Genomic DNA, 18,772 nt, shown 5'->3' on the forward strand with positions numbered 1-18,772 from the left:
ATTTGTCAGCTCCCCCTGAAATCAATAGCAAAATCTCATCAAGTTCAGAGAGGCAGGACTCGGCTCCTCAGCACAGAGCAGCACCCTGCCAGGCTGTTTTTAAAACCTACGTAACAAGATCACTTGGAAGGGAGATTTTAAGACCCAGCTGGCAGCTGAGTAATGTTAATTGCTGTCAAGTCTGCCACACAGTTATTGAGGTTTGTAACTTAAACTCATGGGAGGGGTTAGATTGGAAACCGATGACTAGCAAGGTGAGGCAAATTACGGCGGGTTCCTCATATCACATTCTCTTGGCCAGGCACTGTGAGCCTTTCCAGTTAAATGCTTCAGAGTCACTGTGATTTTGGGTGAGGTATTTACAGTTGCCATTAACAGATCAACAGGCTAATAACATGCATCCTCTCCAAGAAGCCATTTCTTTATGGTGCTTGTCCAAGGGTTCATTTCAACTCTTTTATTTGCCAGAAGGCTTGAGCCTTTGCTTTATTACGAGAAGATCAGCTCACATTTGACTTGTAACTCGCCACCAAGTGAGAAAGAAAAAGGACTCATTTCTTTCATTTTCAGTAAGGGCCAGGATCCTAAATTAATTAAGCCTCATTGTCCACTTTGATATTCAAGGAAGTTGTGAGTAGGAGGGGAGAAGAATGCTATTAAAAAAAAAAAAGGGCAACAAAAGGCATTCTATATCTTCAAGATGTTCAGATTTTATCACACTGATGGTCAGGCCCTGGCAAAATGCCAGCTGCTGGAGGGCTACTTCTAATTTGAATGTGCATTGCTATAAATAAAAAATGAATGTGCTATGATTCCAGGCACTTATGTCTTCCAGACTGAGTAATAACTGCCTGCTGGTTAGGCTCATTAACAGTAAAAACAGTACCTGATCGGCTTTGTTTTCATCTCATTGAGCTGCAGTTGGGGCCACACTTTATATCCCCAGAGGCTGCGTTTTGCGAACTCCTACTGTGTAGAAAATGTATGGAAACTGAAATCTATGTATATAATCAGGCTGGATGGTAAGAGAGCTCAGGAAGGATATTTGTGCCTTTCAGTGATTAAAAAAAAGATATGGCAGCATTTCTAAGAGAGGGGACTCAGAGGGATTCCTTGAGGAAATTAGACATTGTTAAGAAATGGCTCCGAGTAAATAGACCGAAACCAAGACAGAGACAGCGAGTCTGAAATGGAAAATTGTGAACCGGGGGCAAGTTATACCACCACCCTCACCACCCTCTGCCGAGAGAGTTTCTACAATAGCATGGAGACGAGCTTCTTACCTGGGAGTGGGAGCCCCAGGGACGGGTACTCTGCCAGAGAGTTTTTGCTCATTAGTGTACATGGTGGCATTTTGATTCAAGACATTAATCTTAAATCACGTGCAGTAGTGTCCCCATGACATCTGTGGAGGGAAATACCGTGCCATCCTATAACCCTTCTGTCAGCTTGCTCTACTGCTCAAAAGACTAGTGAACAAAATTGCTTCTTTTATTTAGTTAGCCCCCCCCTACATATCCCCTATGTGTCTTCAGAAGTATTTCTTCTTATTTTACTGACAAAACACTATTGTCAGCATTATGCTGTAATTGCAGAGTACATTGTGATCTTAGGCACGGGTCTTGCGAGCTGCTCTGCCTGGGTGGGCTCTGAAACCCACACAAGGCCGACTTTACTTTGGTGAAGTGGGGGTAGTTTTGTCTCATGAGCTCAGTTTTCATTTCTATTTTTCTATTTTTCTAGCTGTCATGGTTGGAATAGGGTAATTAAGGGTAGCCTCATGGATCATAAAGCAAAGGATGAACAAGAAAAATGTTGGGGGTTGATTCTATTTATTTTGTTATCTTAAGAACATTTGGTCAATGGGATGATTTTTCAGGGGGCTCAATCTGAGTGCCGAGGAGTGGAAAACACTGTCTTCTGCCCTGACACATATCAGCAGACTTACTAACTGTGTTCTGCCACATTTTACTGTTATGTGAGGCAGAAAAAGCCCAGCTTGAATTTCAGGTTTTGACTGTCCTTGTGCATTCCTCAAGCGAGCCAACCTCTTGGAGAAGGCTGGCCTCTGTCCTGACAGAGGGCTCACTGGGTTCAGCACCCAGTGCTGGTAGAAGAAAGTGTTGCACATTTTAAAGGTGTATTTGGGAGCAGGATCACTTGCTGGCTATAAATAATAGTGAGAGGATATTGCTGTTGGGGTTTTCTTCTGAAGGAAGCAAATTTTAAGGCAGCTTGCCAGGGTTGCTCCTTTTTACTTTTCTGAAACCAAAACTGAAACACTCTCTGCAGATAATGGCACTGCCTTGGGAAAATGCTTCATCCTCTCTCAGGGTGCTGCGTTTCACTCCTACTGCAAATGCTGAAGACAGGAGTTTGCATTTTCCATTCAGCTTTTCTACTGTCAGCCCTGCAAATTCACTCATGGCCTTAGAGGTAATGGGCTGAGGGAAACACTGACAACCGGGCTTGAGGTGTGCACATTTCCGTATGTCACTGAACATGTTCTTGTATGCTGGGGTCATCCTGAATTTTTCTCCCTGCCTTTTCTTTCTTTCTTTCCCCTCCTCTCACAAAGACTTCCTATACAATTTCAGTTTCTCTAAGGAATTTTCCAAGATTTTGCACAGAACTGAATTTCTACAGAGTGCTAATGATTTAGGGGAAAGTTCCCATGAAGACTTCTCTTACCTTTTACTGCAAAAAGAGACCAGAAAAAGCATTTGTTCACATCTCTGGGTTTCTTCCATTGCCAGTCTTTTCCTCCTGATTCTGCCCTTCTATCCTCTCCTGCTTTTTCCCATCTCATTCTTATGAGTTTGCTTCTCCTTCGTCATCTTTCCCTCTTGTATTCTGGACCAACTCCTGCAACATAAACTCCCTCAGATGTTTGACTCTGCTACTGGGATTTTGTGAGGGGACTGTGCTAGATATTAAAGTAAAATCTGTATATAAAGTTTACAGAGTTGCAGCCTCATTCTGTAAAGGCCTGATGCACTCCTTGCCAAAGGCAAAGGAAAACTGACTTCAGAGGGGTAAGATCCAAATCTAAAATACCAAGTACTTTTTTAAGCACCATTGGTAATGGACACTGAACATACTCAGGACTCACCAGATATACTCAGTGCCGGGCAGAATTAGGTCATTCCTCTGTATCACTGCATGAAAAGTTACGGCGCTGTTAAATGTCTCAGCTGGCTAATGTGTAACCTCGGGGCTCGACACCACACTCTTCACTGCCTGCAAGGGCTCCCTGCCTGCATGAGTCTGATTCTGGAATTCTGTTATCAAAGAACCACAGAACAGCTGAAGCTGGAAGGGACCTCTGGACATCTGGTCCAACCCCCTGCTCAAGCAGGGCCACCTACAGCTGGTTGCTCAGGACTGTGTTCAGACGGCTTTTGAGTATCTCCAAGGATGGAAACTCCACAACCTCCCCAGGCAACCTGTGCCAGTGCAAATCAGTTTGGGTGGAAAATTCCTTTGAAATAACAAGTTCAAAATATCAGCATGATACATTTTTATAACTTTTTTTTAAAATTCCCTAGTATATTTTTCCATTATTTTATAAACTAATGACAGTAATCAGCCCTATCTTGGGGCACATACACAGATTCTAAATTCCCTGATTTTTCGTTATTCTCAATGCTACTCACAGGACATAAAATAGAGAAGTCCTTGGGGAATCAGGTCCTAACAAAGCACATTGCGTGTCATCCCAGTAGAATACTGATGTATTACCGTTCCCATCTTACAGAAGAGGAACATCGTACTCGTGTGGCATTCATTTTGGCAAAGAACTGCCAAAGACTGCACGTTGGGCTACATGGACCTTTAGCTGGAACCAGCAGAGAGTATTGCATTTATTTTGGTAAATGCTCAGCATTACTTCTTGAGGTTTGACCTCAAAAACATTCATATTTGGATGGAAAATGGTGGAAAAATAAAGCTCGACTATCCTGAATGTGAAGATAAAGCAGAGAAACTTGATGCCTAGCTCTTAGTGTTTATATTTTCTATTGCAATATGGGACCGTTCAGGGTGTTCAACACAATGGAGCATTAAGTCCTAGGTACAATAAAATTTAAACTGAAGCTAGAAAGTAAATGTGGGAATAAATCCAGAATTGCCTAATTCTGCCAATAGTTCAGAAAGAACATCTAATGCTAGAAGCTGCTGAGTGCTTCACAATGTTATCTATTTATTAAAAATACATAAAAAGAAAGGTAAATATTAAAAATATAGAATAGAAAAATACAAAAATAACTTAATTTTTTTTCTCCAATTGCAGGTTTTCCTATCAGTTTCATAAAGGGCTTACAGGATGTGGAATATTCAATCAGCTCAGAATACCTTTGAGCAGAGTCTCTGGCTGGGGACACCGCTGTTTGTAAGTTCAGGCCCTTCATTTTCATGTGTAAATCTATGTCCTCTGATTCACCACCCATAGAATATTCTTAAAGTACTTTTTGATCTTTGTCTTTATTGTCTTCAGCTAATGATATTAACAAACTCTCCTTGTGTTAGAAGTTTTTTTATAAAACGTAGAAGTTAAAGATTGCTATGAAGGCAAAAAAAATCCACTTTTTGCAGAAAAATCTCCTTTTGCTTCCTTGACTTTTTGTTTTCACTGTATTCATTGTAACTGTAGTATTTTATTACGTATAGTTATGAGGACTAACATAAAACTGAGGACCTTATTCTTCTCCCAATGAATGCAGTGGCAAATCACCTCCAAATTTCAGTAAAGCTGCAATGGATAAACTTTTACAGTTTAGGTAGGAAAAAACAAACAGCTTTCTGACAAATCTGAAAATGTGGAAAACAAGCCTGAAAATAATTTGGCAGAACAGGACGCCTTATAATTTTCCTGAAGGAATGTTTGCAACTAATGATTTACCAGTTCATCGCAGTACCTCTAATGCTTGTGAAAACCCATTTCCCACACCAGCCTGGGGAGTTGCACCAGGCAGTTATGGGAAGAGGGTTTTCTTTGGGTTTGAATTGTGGACGTGCAGCTCAGCACTCCAGGTAGGCAACACCTAAGAGGAAACACAGCATTATCTGTGTGATATATAACAAGCATCATAGCTTACCTCTTCTCCTCTGTGCAGCCGGATGCAGCTGTTCTGGTATCACGGTCACAGGAAAGCTTTATCTGGAAAGGGTCCCTCAGTTTGGCTCCTTTTTAACTCTCCCCTTTTTAACAGCTGGGGTTTCCAAGAACTGAGTTGAAAGGCTGAGACAGATTTTCATTTTTAATAACTGAGCTTCAGGTTCCCCGGGGAAAAAATGTCCTCCACTGGAGACAAGAAGGTCCTGTGTCACCCAAATTCTTTACTTATTAAAGAGATAGATGAGATCCTCTTACAAAACTACAGTAAATTCTCTCCTTAAATCTGGAGAGGTGTTCACTGTTTCTTTCTTACAATCTTTGTTTCATTTTTATGGCCCTTTCATGAAAATCCAGCAGGTTACCCACATCCAGGACTGACAGGGCAGCAAGAGCTGCAGAGGGCAGGGAAATCAGGAGGTGACGCCTGCATCCCTGCTCTGCCAAAGGCACAATACTACAGGGGGATCCACTTGGTTTCCGCTTCAGGTTCTGCAGGTGTATGGTGTGGACAATACTGTGGTGGAAAACAGGCTGAGCTCCTTCAAAAGGTGGCAAGTTGTATTTTTGTCCATTCTTTTAAAGGGAGGTTGTCTTCCTTCAGACTCCTGTCCTCCCTCCCTGCCCGGTGCTGAGGTCATGCAGAGGCAGAGCAGATTGACACATTTGGAAAACTCATAAGAGAACATGAAACTCTCCGGACCAATTTTCATTATTTGCTTCCAATTATATAAAAGATCTATTTTTGTGAAAAGAAAAGAAAAATTGGGGGGTTGCTCACTGAAAATGGAGCAGTCTGGAACAAAAAAAACAGCGAAGTGCAAGAGTTGTCTTCTCTTTAAAGGGAGACATAAACATAATGGCTTCAAAAAATTCCATGGAAAAAGCAATCTGCAATTGAATAAATAGCACACTTGGTTTCAAAGAACCGCTTTATTGGAAAGTATCAAACCCCAAATGGCCATCTTTTCAAATGTCCCTGTGTACCTTGCATACACAAGTCCCGCCTGAGCATTGCCACAGATTTTAAAATCTTGCCCGGAACTTCTGGTTAAAGGAAAACTTAGGGGAAAACAAAGTGGGGAAACTGAAACGGGAAGGTTGAAAGCTGATCGGTACCCACAAACTTGGAGAAATTAAAGCTTTTGCGAGTGTTTCACATAGACAGCAGTCTAACTGCTGGTTTCAGAGGAATGGCAGGAGGCGAGGGCAGAGAAGGGGAGAGAAGCCAGGGCGAGCAGAGCCAGACCGCTGGCTGAGAGCTGTGGGTCCCACCTCTTGGTGGCTGTAACGCCTGGGGCATGGGGGAACTGTAAGGCAATGGACAGGCAGCACCCTCCCTCTCTTCATTTGTGACTCAGGGTTGGTTTGTTCCCCCTTGGGGAAGCACCCTGCCTTCCACACTGGTGCTGCACAGCCTCACGCCTGGCCTGACTCATTGCTCCCCTTCCCAGGGGACTAAGCAGAAGGACTATTTCTGGCTAAATCAACTTTCATATTCTTTTTCCCTTTTCTTTCTCTTTCATTACAGTTTTCTGCTACTTTTTCATTCTCACATCTCTGCTTCTGTTTGCTAATGCTGTCTCCCCTCTTGTCTTTTCTTACTCTTGTCTCCTTTGCTGCTCCGCCAGTCCCTTTGCTCTCTACCACCTGGTCTCATTTTTCAGTTGTCTTTCTCCTACTCTCTCCTGCCAAGGAAGGAGACCGGTGACTCCAGCCCCCACCACTGCTGCGGAGTGCTACTAGCTGTAGTTACTAGCTGTAGTTGGTGCTTTCTGTTGTTAAAGCACTTTACAAATAGTATTGTTATGGTTACTAAGAGAGGCAGGCAAGCCAGTGTCTGACGTACTTTGTTGACAGGGAAGCTGAGATAGCTACCTCATCTGCCTGCCTAATGATTTTTGGTATCCACTTCGAGACACTAGCTGGCCTCCCAAAATCATGGGGCAGGTTTGACAATTATGTTATTTCTATGTACAATTTCCTTCAACACCTATATTTCAGCATCTCACACTGGCTGATACGTCTGCCCAGGGACATCCGGCAGGTCAGCAGCAGCACTGACATGAGACTCCTTTACCAAAGGCTGACTGCAAAGCGAGGGTCAAAAGCAGGTGGCACTGGAATCACCCCTCTTTCAGTCACAAGCAATGGCACCTTTACAGAGCCAGCTTGGTAGCCTGCAGATCCAAACTGCTGAGTCACACTATTGTGTTTTGGGCTTTTTGTAAAGCAGTAGACTATTTTCGAAGAGAAATCACAATGGAGGGATATGGCAGCTCCCGCACGGGGCCCCCCGGGACCGCTGGGTCCCTGCAGAGCAGTGCTCGCCTTTGTGTGGCGCGGGGCTCGAGGAAGCCCACACAGCCCCACGCCAGAAGAATGAGCAGCTTGCTTCAATATTTCCTTTCAATTTACTGCAGCCACTTAGGGAAGGGGTGGATTACAATATAGGAGAAAGGTTACATCTCGTGCCTTTTTGTGTATCGCTGTGCTGCGATAGCAGTTTTTGAAAGGGTATTTGCCTCCACATGCACACACAGGTTTTTGGCTATAGCTGTGTGTTAGGTGATTGTCTCAGAGCTCCTGATCCCCATCCCCAGACTTCTCCTGAAATCAGCAGATTTCTGTATGCAAGCTCCAATCCTTCTTAATTTATCGTGTTTTACAGCAGATAGCACTTTGGAAGTTTTTCTGAAGAATTATGAGTAAATTCAGTGGTTAAGTGAAAGTAAAATTAGATCTGGCATGAGCAGAAGGCAGAACAAAGGAGTGAAAGATGGCTCAAAATGGATCTGCAGGGAATCTTAGGCATATCACCTTGCCTGGCTCAGGACTCAGAGTTTCTATTGCTAAAATAAAGACACAATTTTAGGCATCACCTTTATAACTCTCTGAGATCTGAAGAGAAAGCATATTAAAGAAGTGGAAAAGGTTATTATGTAGTATAGGAAAGGTAACTTTTCTTACTTTGAAATTGAGCTCTAGATTATATGCGTGTTTACCCCAGTTTTATGCCCGTGTAACACTACTAGCTTAAGAGAATTTAATATCAAGCTGTGCTTACTGAAGAACGCAGATCATGGGCTTAGGTTTTATCAAGAAATTCCGTGCCATAATAATGTCTTCGGTCTCAGTTTATCCATTTCACAAAATACTGTCTCTCCTCAACCTGTAAATTCTTCATGCAAATAGAGGCATTGCCTAAATTCCAGCAGGATGTGAGTTTCTAAGCTGAAACAGTCTAACAGCATCTGTTGCAGCCCAAATCTATCTTCTCTTAGTAATTTTCTCTTGAAGTCTAGAGTTTTCTCCAGGGTGTCCCAGATTTAATAGTATCCTACAAAAGATTCTGCATGTATTTAATGTATTAATACACCAAAACAAACATAATCCAGCCATGCTGATCCACTTGCATAGTGAATTTCTACTAGTACGAAAGCTTACAAAAGATAAATTTGAAGCCCTTGTATTGTATTTGACTATTTATGAAAAGTAGATAGCTAGAAGATAACTAGAAGTTTGATAACTACTAGAAGTTAGATAACTACTAGATAAGACAGATAACTGTGTTTTTCTGAGTACTTACAGAAGAAGTCTGACTAGGTGACCTACAGGAATAAAAATAATGTGATCTTTGACATCAAGCACACCTACCTACACGTTAAACAGAATATTCCTCAGCATAGAAAAGAGGGAGTTGGAGGAAAAAAACACCACTGGAAAATTTCAACTAAAAATCACTTCAACTAAAAATTGAAAAATTGGAATCGGAAAATTTCAACTAAAAATCACTTGTAGTTGTTGTCAGATGACATTGTATACAAAGGGCAAAGGCTAATTTTCCTTGCATTAATTTGTTATGAACGCCTCTCTACAGTTTAGCACTTATGGGATTGAGGGAGGACTGTCACCAGCCCTGCATGGTGAGAAGAGGTTTTGATGTCTGACCAGCAAGCGCCCTCCAGCATGAATTGAGGGGCTTGAAAGACCCCTGAGGGAAGCTAAAGAAACAGACATCCAAGTTCGTGGGTTGAAGGTGGATTGGCATGTGCCTGATAGAAGTCTTCTATGAGGAATATGCTTACACGAGGGATAAACAGGATTTGTAAAAACAAACATAACTACAGGCAGGCACATTAAGCCAAATTAATTCCTAGTAAACCTTGCCTGGCTTAAACTGCAGGGGTGAGTTTGGCTCAGTGTGTGACCTTGTCTAAGGCTGGAGCTGTGACATCTAATATGTATGGATATTAACACCGTACGTACTTGAAGCCTTTCATTTATAAATGGATCGACAGATAAATTCAGTCTGGCATAGAGAAGTCAGGATTCCATGAATTCGTGCGCGCGTGTACGTGCCGCGTGGCACAACCTATACTCTCTGTTTGTGCCTATATATAGAAAGTAAATCTACGCGACGGGGCAGTGGGGGCAGGGGAGGCTTTGGCCCTGATCCATTACACCTGGCCTTTCTCGTGCACCATGAAAATTTCATGTTGTTTTCCTCCAGTGTCTCCTGCGGTCTTTGTTCCTCTCAGGCCAGAGCTGACCAGCAGCCTCCCGGCTAGGCAGGCAGCGAGCCCCGGCTGCCAGCAAGCTCCCTTTTGCTGCTCTTGCAACTTCTAATGAGCCGTCAATCAACGGCCTTGTTTCTTCGAAGCTTATCTCGTGACTGCCGAGAGGGGCCAGGACTAGGGATAATGTGCAAGCTGGCAGAAAAGACACCAAGAACGTATTTAAAGTGCTTTTTTAGTTTTACAACCAAGATTTCTTTCCAAATTATTGTCATATTCAAGCTCTCACCGTAAAAAAAAGTCACTCGGGATTACAGCATATAAACAAACCGGTACTTTAGTATGAAGGAAGAGCAGTAATCTCTACGCCTTATCAAAGTCATCAGATAAACAGGACAAATTACCTTGCGTCAGACTGGCTGGCAGGTCACCTTTTTTGGCAGAAAGAAAGGAAGCTCATTTCTAGAGATGAGTCAAAAGTGGAACCATGTTGCCAACCCACAAAAGCTTTGGAGGGTTGATTACAAAATGTGGTCTAGTTCTCCTTTAGGTCCATCTTTATTGTGTTTGTAACTCAGCTTTGTTACAGACCCATGGGGAAAAGTGAAAGAGGCTGAAGGGAGCTATGGTGAACTCTGAGGTAGCTGAACCCAGATTTGCTGTATGAGGCATGGGGTCCCTGGCTCATTTCAGACAGAGCTGCTTGAGTATTTTGCAAGGCAGTCTTGCTGGTGGAGCCTGGCCACTCTTTTCTGCAAGGAGACCAGACAGACTGAAGGCATCACTAAAAAGGTCTCATCTGAACTTAGGTGGCACTGCAGACCACAGACGTGCAGAGGTATTTGTGTTGAAGTGCAAAGACCAGAAGGGAACTTCCACTAATTCATTCAAATTGATAAATTCTGAAGCCAAGCTCCTCTTTGTATCCTACTCAGCCATACCTTTTTAACTTTTTTCATTGTTGTCCCTGAGAGACATGACTGAGAACTAAACCGAAGGTCCACCAATTAATGTTAACAAAGCAGCTTTGTTTTATACCTAGATGAAGATGCTCATGCAGCTTTAATTTCAGAATAAAATGAGAAAAAACACTCATATTTCAGAACAGCTGAAGAAGAAAGACAAGTGAGATTTTTTTACAAGCTGCTGTAGCAGAATTAAGTTGTAGGGGTTTTTTTGGGGTGGAGGGGAAATATTTTACTTAATATCTTAGTTTCCTGAAACAGTTTTAACATATTAAACAATTTCCATTTCTGAATCCAGGTTAACCCTAATTTTCTCTTACTTTGACCTTGTAGAACAAATCTTAGAAACCTTACTGTCCCATCCCCTCTCCCTTGTAACATACCTGTCTCCCCAGCACCTCTGTGCCGTGAGGAAATGCCCCACCTTTTACAATGGCAAGAAGCTGAGGCCCAGGGAAGGCAAGTGACTTGCCCAAGGCCATGCAGGAAGTTGGTGGCACGCAAGGGACCGTGCAAGCAGCTGGCACCACTCATCCTTCACTGCCCTTTACACCTTTGCAAGGTCAGCTACCATTCCAGTCTGACAACATTTTCTACCCACTTCAGATTTTTTTGTACACTGGGTTTAAATGCCAGATAGTCTTATAAACAGCTGAACGACATTGTCAACTCAAACAATTCATTGTGAGCCTCAAGATATCTAGTCGTTTCTGGCACACCCAGCTCATGGACCAAAATATTATTTCTAACCATGGTGATGGAGGAGAAACGCTTGAAAGGAAGAGTCTCGATACTGAAATGCAAAAAGTCAGGTAGAATGGAACCTACACACTTCTTAAAAACATGTGTTTTTAAAGCAGAATCTTGCCTTTTTATGGCTTGATCATGACTGCCAGGTATTTGGTGTTGCTAATACTGATATTCCCTCATACAACCACGGCAAAAACATACTGTTAGCAAAGCTGGTGCTGTGATTCAACTGGAATACCAGGAGATGGCCAGAGAGGAGGTGCGAAGAGGCAGAGAGGTTATGTGATTAGATAGGTGTGCAGTACATGAATATGAAGTTACAAATGAGTCTGTACTATTTATGTATAAACTAAACAAGACTGACTGGACACACAGACTTTGAAGGGCTGGAAATTTAGGAATAGTTGCTCTAAGAGTTCCATTTTTCTTATGCCTTTGTTCAAAGTGCAACATACTTACAGGTGTCCTGGATGTCAATACGGGCTTTGCACAGCCTGACTGACTTCAGGGCATGATGGCTTTCACACACTCTGCATTACTACCAGGCTCTTGCTACACCATGGTTAGCATACAGACTTTACAGGAGCTGTGAAGCAGATGTGCAGTACCAGGATTCAAGGATGCCACTTTGTTTCTTGACATTTCCTTGGTGTGGAAGCTAACTGCCAGCCCTGACACACAAGGTATGTGGCTGTCTCCTCTTCCAGCCTTGCTTTTGAATGAAAGTGGTTACAGCTGCTGTGTTTTGTGCCTTGCACTAATAGTTAGGTTGGTTACAACAAGAAGCACATGACTGATGAGCCAGTTACTTGTGTCTAAAGGGATGACTAGTCTTAGGAAATAACCTGGGGGCCGTGGATCCCCATTGTGCACAGGTACCTAACTCAAGGCCACAGGTAAATCCCTAAGTCCTAGGGAGAGGTGAGGCTCCACACATGTCCCAGCCTTCCTCACTTCCTTCAGTATTCCCCTGTTCAGCACCCTGGCTGCTGTAAATCTCATTCCCAATACCAGCTGCTCCGGGGTGTTGGTCATCTAATTGGGGCTCACAAACTCAAAAGCAAGTGCCTGTAAAGGAGCTGTAGAGATGTTTGGCAAAACCAAGCCTTGCTGTGTCTTGGCCATGCTATATAAAAATGCAACTTTTTTCAGCTAATGTGTAGTATCTGCTCTTAGACAGTACAAACAATATCTTACTTCACAGAAAAAAAAGCCAGCCAATGCTATTAGCACTGGTATAGCTGATGCCAGTCCACCCTTTTTTATCCTACAAAGTTCTGTAGGATTTGAACACAGTTAAAAGCTGTATGATCTACTGTCTTGCTGACCCTGTCTGACCTAGCAGTCTAGTGTAAAACAAACTGCACGCTCCCCCACACATGCTAGCCGTGAGTACGACAATGCAGCCTTTCCAGGTGATTCTGGCTAAATCCCTCTGCAACCCTCTCCCCACAACCTGCCTTGCAGGTCATGTGGATGCAACAGTGGCAGGTCCTGACTCTTAATAATTGATTATGTACAGGCACCCTAGGGGTCATTCAGCTGCTGGGCCTTGTGTGCAGTCCTAGCAGCTGTTCCCCATTTCCAGCAAAGCAAAGGAATTTTCTGTGGGCAAAGCATGGCCCTTGGGCTGCCAGTCATAGCACCCCTTTTATAGGTGAAATCTGAGACTTTCTGGGACTACAATGGAAAATCCCTTTCTAAATGTCATCTCTAATTAGTCTATCACATAATTCTTAGTAGTCCAGAAAGACTCTCTGTCTGACCATTTGTACATTTAGAAACCCCACATATGCCCTGCCAGCTGTGCTGCACAGAGCTGGCTGCTCCTCGCTGCATTCCAGTAGAGTGATGCCAGTCATTGGTCTTCTCTGAGGTGTATGAGCACAAGAGCAAAGTGCTTCTGACAGGTCATAAGCAACGAAAAGCATCCCTAAGACCAGGCTTTGAACAGTTCAGTTTGGATTCTCAAGGTCAAGGAGAGCAAATCCTTCAGCACAAAAAGCAGCTTTACAGGTACAGGATTCTTGTGTTTTAAAAACAGAAAACACTGTATTTTAAACCTACAGAACTTCAGTGCCTCAAAGCTCAGGTGCTTTTGGGGACCCCAAGGTCCCCAAAGTTTGAGAGACAGAGACCTGGACATTTGCTCTTGTTTAATTGCCAAATCAATTCAAATGGTGCAAGTGTCTCCTATTGTGCTTCACCAAAACTGTCTTTGGAGTTGCCACTGATACCTTACAGGAGATTTCCTTTTTGAAAGGGTAGGATCAAGAACCCCACTTAGAGTAAATACATGTCAGCTCCCAAGACCTTTTTCTGTGGTTAGAGGAGACCATGTCTTATTTAAAAGAAAAGTGAGAGAGAGAGGCTGTCTGAGTGGCAGGTACCACGCTGCAGCCCCCTGTGAATAATTGAAGTGGAATCTGGAATGCACACCGCCGCGCCGGGGACTTCTGGACACCACGTCTCGTCGGAAGAACTGACTCTTACCGGAGAGGTAATGGAGAAGTTGCTGGCCCAAACCTCTGTAGTCTCAGCCCGAGGTTGAACAGAGATGCGAGGGTCAGAAGGGGCACCCTTTGTAGCACAAAGTATATGGGATTTGAAAACTGGGCACCAGTCCAGGGCCTAAACTCAAGCTCGCAAAGAGATCATTCAGTGATGCCAAGGGCAGCCAGAAGCTTCCTCCTGAGGAAATGATGCTAGGATTTCTGAAACAGTGATGGCACAGGAGGTGAGAGACTCTAGAAATCTCCTCTGACTCACTTCAACATTGAACATCTCTGAGCAGAGCTGGCTGACATGATATTAGAAATACTTTCATTCTTTGGCACTTCAGCTCTAAACAGTACAGCCAGCAATATAGCCTCACCAGTGTCACAGTCTAGAGACATACGGCTACACTGGCTGACAATTTCTTCAAGTAACTGATGACATTGCTACTGTGCTGGCTCAGTGTAGGGGGATGTTTCTTCGCTCTACTGTGGGCATTGCCTCTATAGTGTGCTTATCTCCAAGGTGGAGAGACTCATCTCAAGGAGGAGCTCCAAGAGAAGTCTGTGGTGTGCAAGGTGTCCTTCTTGTTCAAGAAAACAGTGGAATCCTGTGTAAGCACCTTTTTCTACAAACGCTGTCCTTCTTTGGGCATGCCCAGTAGCCTAGGTTCTGAGCTGAACACAAGGGCAGTTTGCCTCTCCCACCCAGAGCACAACCCTGGTTGCTAACTTTCAGGCACCGTGGTTGGTATGTACTGATCTCAAAACCAAAGCACAAAACTCTTCTCACATTTGTCATCATGGCAAGACTCTCTGATCCAGTGGGGGTAGAAGACCAGGAGGAAAGTAGCCCCAGGAAGGCCATTGAAACTGTATTTGCATGGGTTCCATGGTCCTGAATCCTCTACATGTTTTGCTAGAGGGAGTGCAAATGGTCTGTCAGAATACAAGGGGAACAGGACAGAGGAGGAGGATGACCTGGAATGTCTGTGGATGAAAGTGGTTGGAATTCTTCTCTAATATTGTGTCTTCATGTGGAAAGATTTGATTCTTCATCTTTTCCCCACATCTCTCCCCAAAATGCTTCCAAGCATTTCAGCAAAAAATAATTCCCATGACAGCTTTTCTGAAAGTGTTCCTGGAAGCTAGTTATGCTTTTCTAACTATTGATGGAAATTAGATGGCAAGTATTACCACTGAGATACAGATTTAAATCCCAATAGAGCAGCACTCTTCCAAACTTATTTAATGCTAACAGGCTACTGACTACTTGTGTTCTGTGGAATCCATTCATTGAGACAAAATATATATCAAAATATATATCAAAGCCTTTCCAAGGCATAGGATTATTTCACAAAACATTGTCAAGTTCAATCTGTTAGCAGAAGTATACTTTGCAAACTTCCCAGCTCTCTAATCAAACATCACGGGAATTAGAATCAGCATTCTTGCTAATTTTAAAAAGGGATAGCATTTTTGCTAATGAATTTTTGAAGTTTTGTATGTAGAAATTCGCATTTTGCTACATACTCCTCCTTAAACCCAGTTTTCCAACAGTTACTGCAGGCAGACAAAAAGAGCCAGAAATATTATACCTATAGGGACCCAGACTGCTGCCTCTTGGGAATAGAGAAGAGTTTAATGGGATGGGGGAAAGCGTCTGTATAGCTACAATTGTAGGGGGAGAGAATGGTTTATTTAGTTGCTTCTCAATGACCTATCTTTCTTAGGTGTTTCTAGGATGCCCATCACATTAGTATCTGAGCTCCATCTCAACTGTCTGGAAGGTAGTAACAGAAAACTGCTATTTGATCTCACTCCTTTATCTAATCTCATCTATCAAGAGTATGCTCAGCAGCTCGGTATCTGAGCACCTCAGAGAAATTACACAAAGTCAACAACCTTCTTTGGCATCTCCTTTTTGTATTGGAAAAAAGCAGTGCTTACGAACAAGGAAATCCAGATCAGTACTGTGTGATTCAGCTACGCGCACCCACGGGGAATGTGCAGAGGATGGATGAATAGGGGGAGCAGAGCTGTTGTGGATAAAAGAAGCTCCACTTTCTGTGGAAGTCTTCCAACAGCCACATCATAACCACTCATTAATTATAACCCAGCTGATACAGAACTCAGCATGTTCGACATTCAGCACAAATGTCTTAAGATGTTTAACAGATGGTGAAAAGTGAACTACAGGTAAAATGTTGGTCCCAGACTACTCAGCAGCAGAGCTAGAGCTCCAGTCCTTGGGCCTGGATCCAGGACAATAAATTCTCTGCGCTGGACCTGAGGTAGCCTGGCAAGGAAGGTTTTATGCCTCAGTGGATTCCCTCAACCCACAGATCTACTATGGAGGACAACTGCTTGTCACCTCCTCTCATCCCCTGCCCTCCAAGCATACGTTAGTGAAACCTCTACTGACTATGTTTTACCCAGGTGTAGCACATCCCCACCCCGCAATGCCCCACTGTACCCACTCCCTGCTCACATACCAGGGCCTGGGAAGGTGGATGCAGTGCACCTGGAAATCCCCAGCTCGACACTTGAGCAAGTTTCAAAGCTGTCTGGGCAGAAAAAGAGCAAGGATCCCAAGACCTCGGACTGCTAAGACCTAGTCTGACAAGGATGGTTTTAGCAGCTGTGCTGGCTCAAGCAGCCCTCACACCCTGTCCCCTTTGCACCCTGTGCCACCCCCTCCTCGGTTTGCCATTGTAGATGTTTGTGGTGTTGGATGGTGACCCAGACTGACCAAGTGGCCCTGGTTCACTCCAAGGCACATCTGAAGGAGCAGCTTGGGGATAAGAGCAGGTGGTTTGGGCTGTTTAAGCCAGCAGTCCTACCAGAAGAAACGTTTGTCAACCTTTGCCATAGCTCAGAGCTTAAATATAGGCCCATATACTGATGAGGCTGCTTGTCTCAGCTGCTGTTGCTGAAGCTTCTGCTACATTTCCTGTTGACAATAAGCCATTTGCTACGTAAATTCTCATAATTTCTATGCTTCAAATTCATTTTAAGGTCTACTGTGATAAATGTTGGCCTCCTGAGGAATAACAGAACCCTTGATTTATGCTCTTACAATTACCTCTGTTAAGTAGTCACAGCACTTAAAAAAAAGATCTTAGAGTGGCCAAAGGCTATTTTGTGCACCTCCAGGTCCACAGTTCAAATGCCACATAAAGTTTAATTGCTTTCCTGATCTAGGCTGATCAGTCCTGCTCTCTGCAGTGTGTCCCTTACTGCCTCGCTGGCCGTCAGTGCCAACTGAGAGGGGCTGGAGCCTGTGCCACTTTATCTCCAGTCAGGCTGAGCAAACAGTGCCTGCAATCAATAAGGGATCATGTGCTCAACTTCTATAAATAAATGAAAGGGACAGAGTCATCCCTAGGAGCCTCGTCACCTTTTAGGCACTCATGCATACCATAAGTGCACTGGGCCAGCACAACAGCTCAGGAACAAAATGAGCAATTAATTAAACAAATGTACGGTAACAGAGGTAATGGAGTAGCTACCTCCACAGTGGGAAAGTTTCCCAGAGCCATCTCACCTGACCAAAGCCTAGACTAAGCCAGCAAGGTGGAAAGGAAATTAGTGAAGAAGAGCTAAGCGAGTTTTAAAAAGATCAGAAGTTGTGACTGAAAACCAGGAATACCTAGTCCTGTCCTCAGGGTACAGACACATTAAATCATCAAAGGCTGTGAAACTTCCAGTGCAGAGACACTCTCCTGCCCACAGCAAGCGTGGAGTAACCTGAGACTGTTTGGCCCTGGGAGGAGGAAAGGCAGCCACCTCACATTTATGTTGGGCTGTGCTGGGCGACTGCTTATCAGGTAAGCACCATGCAGCTGGTGCCCTTCGGTTCATAGCCAAGTTCATCATGTTGTAAGCTGATGTGTCCTTATCCTCATTTACACCAGCAAGCTGGTGGAAATATTGGCTGGGGTTTTGGACTGCAGTCATGGTTAATTTTCTGCTAAAAGGGAGATAGTTACATTGTGAGCTTTATTCTGTACCTCAGGTGCAGTATCTCCTGTCAAACAAGGACTACAGCAAAGCATGGTGTCTCTGTGCAAAATTTGGACCAGGTGATAGAAACATCTTAAAGAAGTATTAGGAGGTCCCACTGTATGACTGTAAGAGCTTCTTTTGTCTTTAAAGAAAAGACATCCAGGTTTCATTCACTGAGAATCAGTGCTAGTAGCTTCAGGAAAGCACTGCACGTCTCGGAGGCCAAAAAGAAGTGGGAGAAAACATCCCCTGAGACTTTCAGCCTGAGATGAATAACAGCGTTCATTTGGGAAAAAATGGTCCAGTACTGGTGTCAACAATGTCTAAGTCCCTCCAACACTCTTAGTTTGGCAGAAGAAAAGACTCATCTTTGAAGCCACTTGGCTACAGGTGGTACAATTGAGTAGTCCAGAACTGCTGAGTGTATGTCGAGCAAGTGTTCATTAGAAGTTAGACAAAACTGTTTTTTGAAACACTCTGGAAAACACTGATTTTAAGCAAATGTATTACAAACGTTTTTCAATGGCCAGCAGCTCTAGTGCAAGAGCATTACCTGAAGTGCTAAAGTGATCTGTGGATTTAAGGTATTTCCAGTGCAGATGTGAGCGTGGGACACACGTGTGTTTTTGTGCATATGTAGCCTCAAATGGAGATGCAAAACTAAGGAAACATGGGATGAAACAAATAGTTCCTAGAAATATCTATGGGAAGCATGAAATACCTGTTCAAATAGTCAGCTTTGCATCTTCAGCTGGTGATAGGTGGATTAATGGTCAGTCTTCAGGGAAATGCTAATTAGCGTACCTGGGAACAGATACGAGAGCCATAATAAGACCAAGAGCTTTAGTCTGCACTCATGTAAGTGTAATTCCACAGTGATGCTCTTGACTTCATTGGAACAGACCGTGGTTCACAATGCTGTGA

This window comes from Buteo buteo, chromosome 6, assembly GCF_964188355.1.
Source record: "Buteo buteo chromosome 6, bButBut1.hap1.1, whole genome shotgun sequence".
In the NCBI taxonomy this organism is placed as follows: Eukaryota; Metazoa; Chordata; class Aves; order Accipitriformes; family Accipitridae; genus Buteo; species Buteo buteo.